The following is a 5,000-nucleotide window of genomic DNA, read 5'->3' as shown; positions in this document are numbered from 1 at the left end:
GCGTGGGAAGAGTCTTTCTAGGCCCTGACCCACGGGAAGGGTTTAGCTTCCCCCATCCCGGACATTTGAAGTCGTCACACTACCGGTATTGACTAATAGACTGATTGCTGATAATCACTAGCCATACACTGGGGGAAACGGCCGACAGGGGCAGCAACATAGTGGAGCCGCAGTGTCACTAATGTACAGAGATAGAACAGTTTCGACTGGAACCAGAGTAACCGTATACACGGCACTGATTAGTAATAAATGCAGAGCCATCAGAATACAGATAATATATACAACCGTCCCTATACATGCTGAAAGACTCTGCACACAATGAGAACCACACGTCAGCCAGACACTATCACACACTACTCTCTGCCTCTAACAGGCACACACACAATATCTAACCACCAGCATGGAAGAACATCCGGTGCATCCTCTCCGCCACATTACACAATCCACACTATCATAACCAGACCGGGAGGTCCACCCAGAAAACAGAATATCCCACCCTTCCGACATCCGCCATTGCTCAGTTAAGCCACGAACACCCACACATGTCCTACACAGGGGTGCACCCAACATCACAATACTGCCTCCTGTCACAGTACACAAACAATGGCAGGAATGAAAGACACACATCTGCCATAACCTTGGAATCGGAGCGCCGCCTGTCATGAGCCACAAGTGCATCCTGACGTGACAAATCGGATGATCCCGCAGGCATGCACTTACGATAATCACTATCAACGAACCTGCCGCCCCCCCCCCCAATACACCTTTCCCTACAACAATGTGTACCTTAACCTAAGCGATATTGTACCTTAACCTCAGCTATATCGTACCTTAACCTAACCTACATTGCGCCTTAACCTAACCTACGTTGTGCCTTAACCTAACCTACGTTGTGCCTTAACCTAACGTATGTTGTGCCTTAACCTAACCTATGTTGTGCCTTAACCTAACCTATGTTGTGCCTTAACCTAACCTATGTTGTGCCTTAACCTAACCCATGTTGTGCCTTAACCTAACCCATGTTGTGCCTTAACCTAACCCATGTTGTGCCTTAACCTAACCCATGTTGTGCCTTAACCTAACCCATGTTGTGCCTTAACCTAACCCATGTTGTGCCTTAACCTAACCCATGTTGTGCCTTAACCTAACCCATATTGTACCTTAACCTAACCCATGTTGTGCCTTAACCTAACCCATGTTGTGCCTTAACCTAACCCATGTTGTGCCTTAACCTAACCCATGTTGTGCCTTAACCTAACCCATGTTGTGCCTTAACCTAACCCATGTTGTGCCTTAACCTAACCCATGTTGTGCCTTAACCTAACCCATGTTGTGCCTTAACCTAACCCATGTTGTGCCTTAACCTAACCCATGTTGTGCCTTAACCTAACCCATGTTGTGCCTTAACCTAACCCATATTGTACCTTAACCTAACCCATATTGTACCTTAACCTAACCCATATTGTACCTTAACCTAACCCATATTGTACCTTAACCTAACCCATATTGTACCTTAACCTAACCCATATTGTACCTTAACCTAACCCATATTGTACCTTAACCTAACCCATATTGTACCTTAACCTAACCCATATTGTACCTTAACCTAACCCATGTTGTGCCTTAACCTAACCCATGTTGTGCCTTAACCTAACCCATATTGTGCCTTAACCTAACCCATGTTGTGCCTTAACCTAACCCATATTGTGCCTTAACCTAACCCATATTGTGCCTTAACCTAACCCATGTTGTGCCTTAACCTAACCCATGTTGTGCCTTAACCTAACCCATGTTGTGCCTTAACCTAACCCATGTTGTGCCTTAACCTAACCCATGTTGTGCCTTAACCTAACCCATATTGTGCCTTAACCTAACCCATATTGTACCTTAACCTAACCCATATTGTACCTTAACCTAACCCATATTGTACCTTAACCTAACCCATATTGTACCTTAACCTAACCCATATTGTACCTTAACCTAACCCATATTGTGCCTTAACCTAACCCATATTGTGCCTCAACCTAACCCAATTTGTGCCTCAACCTAACCCATATTGTGCCTCAACCTAACCCATATTGTGCCTCAACCTAACCCATATTGTGCCTCAACCTAACCCATATTGTGCCTCAACCTAACCCATATTGTGCCTCAACGTAACCTAATTTGTGCCTCAACGTAACCTAATTTGTGCCTCAACGTAACCTAATTTGTGCCTCAACGTAACCTAATTTGTGCCTCAACGTAACCTAATTTGTGCTTCAACGTAACCTAAATTGTGCTTCAACGTAACCTAAATTGTGCTTCAACGTAACCTAAATTGTGCTTCAACGTAACCTAAATTGTGCTTCAACGTAACCTAAATTGTGCTTTAACGTAACCTAAATTGTGCTTTAACGTAACCCATGTTGTGCTTTAACGTAACCCATGTTGTGCTTTAACGTAACCCATGTTGTGCTTTAACGTAACCCATGTTGTGCCTTAACCTAACCTATATTGCGCCTTAACCTGCTCTGTAATTGTTATGCAACTCGTTAAATTAGTGTAGTGTTGCCTAACCGCAACCCTCGCAATATAGTTCGCTATTCGCACTGCCCGGTCCCCTGTGTATCGCGTCATGTTAAACACCTTGCAGGTGTTGCTGACTTTCCACATGCTCCTGCTATACACTGTAATGTGGATAGCAGCAGGACGTACATGCCCCCCCCCCCCTTCCCCCCTGCCTTCGCAAGCTGGTCGTTGAGAAGTTTGCATGTTCAATGCCCTTCGCATGCCGACGTACTCAGCCTACGTTGTGGTACGGCCTGTCACCTGTCCGCCGATGTACGCAAAACCCACAAACTGTACTGCACATTGGTCCGTATGTACTGAATGATACATCGTGGCACATGTGTGACCGTACGACGACTGCGCCTAGCAACGGCAGACCATACAGTCCAAATATTGTGCACGCAGCTACGTGTCGTCTCCCTATAAGAGCTGGATTGCAGTGTGGTACGCCATTCAGACGTGTGGGAGGAACGGACGCCCTCGATGGCGATCAGCATGAGCAGTCTGTTGATGTAGTGGAGCGTGTATTCGGACGTAGTCGTCTCTTCTCACACACCGTGATAGCATGTTGCACCACGTTCCACATCTGCGACATCCTGCAGAGGCCGGCTGACAGTCGTTCGCGCAATGGACACCGCATACGTACGGGGGCTACCTTCCACGTGTTCTCGAGGCGTGCACATGTTGTTGCGTCTATGTGGGCAGACGTAGTGTGTTGTGACACCTGACACAGGCATGCAATACTCGTTGCAAATGGCGATGGACGTCTACGTTTGCTGGTGACGTTACGCAAATGAACAACAGGTAACCCGTTGTGGTGCGGTTGTTCTCGCTAGAGGTGAATCAGTGTTGGCGACGATCGGTCGAGCTATTAACTGGTTGTTTCAGGGATACCCACCATGCCCACGAACGTGAAAGGGGATCTGGGTGTGAGGCGATACGCGGCGGTGGCTGGGTGAGACTGTCCCCGGCCGGTGAGGGGGGGCCGCCCGGCGTGCTGGCAGCGCGGTGCGTGGGCGCACGCGCTACAGCCGGCTGGTGGGGGCGGCCAGTGGCAGGCGCGCCGGCCGACGGACGCGGCAGGCGGCGCAGCTGCGCGCCGGGGCCCCCTGCTCGCGGCGCCTTGCGGCCAAAGTAGGTCCTCGCGGGCCCGGTGCGAAGCGCGGTGGCCATCTGCAGTGTGCTGGTCCGATTGAGGACTGTGTGCGCTGAGGATGCGCCGCCGCCCGGCGCTCGGCGCCGCGACGCCGTCTGCTGCTCGGTCGCCCCAGCGGTTCTCGCAGGTGGTTTGTATCGCAGCTGTGCGGACGTGTTGGCGCGTGCGCTGTGCTGGGAGAGTTCGCTTCGGCACCCAAGTGGGGCTTTTTGTCCTTCTGTGGCGCTGGCGTTGGAGCTGCCGGTCACCGTAGGTGGCGCGTGTTGTCTCCCGCCGGCAATGCCACGACAGCACGCTCCCGGGCCTCTGTCGGCAGCGGCAAGCTCAGTTGGGAGCACGGGTGGTCGCACCTAAAGCGTCTACTCGCCTAACTCCGGGCGATTGCGCCTCTCTCGAACCCGACCAAGTACTTAGGACGGCGCTGCGCGCCGCCGGGACCTGAGAGGGTTTCGAGGTGTGTTGTGCAGGGGAGCTCAGCCTCCTCCTGTTTGCAGAATAATTGAGCGGACGCTTGCGTGTTCGCGCGGGCCCCCGGGACACACTCCCGGGCGGCCGGCTGCTCAGCTCTAGTTGACGCAGCTCCCTGGTTGATCCTGCCAGTAGTCATATGCTTGTCTCAAAGATTAAGCCATGCATGTCTCAGTACAAGCCGCATTAAGGTGAAACCGCGAATGGCTCATTAAATCAGTTATGGTTCCTTAGATCGTACCCACGTTACTTGGATAACTGTGGTAATTCTAGAGCTAATACATGCAAACAGAGTCCCGACCAGAGATGGAAGGGACGCTTTTATTAGATCAAAACCAATCGGTCGGCTCGTCCGGTCCGTTTGCCTTGGTGACTCTGAATAACTTTGGGCTGATCGCACGGTCCTCGTACCGGCGACGCATCTTTCAAATGTCTGCCTTATCAACTGTCGATGGTAGGTTCTGCGCCTACCATGGTTGTAACGGGTAACGGGGAATCAGGGTTCGATTCCGGAGAGGGAGCCTGAGAAACGGCTACCACATCCAAGGAAGGCAGCAGGCGCGCAAATTACCCACTCCCGGCACGGGGAGGTAGTGACGAAAAATAACGATACGGGACTCATCCGAGGCCCCGTAATCGGAATGAGTACACTTTAAATCCTTTAACGAGTATCTATTGGAGGGCAAGTCTGGTGCCAGCAGCCGCGGTAATTCCAGCTCCAATAGCGTATATTAAAGTTGTTGCGGTTAAAAAGCTCGTAGTTGGATTTGTGTCCCACGCTGTTGGTTCACCGCCCGTCGGTGTTTAACTGGCATGTATCGTGGGA

General features: G+C 51.0%; 1 non-coding gene across 1 annotated transcript in view; it reads left to right on the top strand.

The window, feature by feature from the left end:
- Positions 1–4,286: 4,286 nt before the first annotated feature.
- Positions 4,287–5,000, top strand: part of LOC126444675 (small subunit ribosomal RNA) — a 1,909-nt gene continuing 1,195 nt past the window's right edge. The window contains exon 1 of the ribosomal RNA XR_007582683.1: positions 4,287–5,000. This exon is cut by the window's right edge and continues 1,195 nt beyond it. This is a non-coding gene — a ribosomal RNA (small subunit ribosomal RNA).

This window comes from Schistocerca serialis, unplaced genomic scaffold (genome assembly GCF_023864345.2).
Source record: "Schistocerca serialis cubense isolate TAMUIC-IGC-003099 unplaced genomic scaffold, iqSchSeri2.2 HiC_scaffold_295, whole genome shotgun sequence".
NCBI lineage: Eukaryota > Metazoa > Arthropoda > Insecta > Orthoptera > Acrididae > Schistocerca > Schistocerca serialis.
Note: the sequence above shows the minus strand (reverse complement) of the source record. Positions and strands in the feature narration are given on the sequence as shown.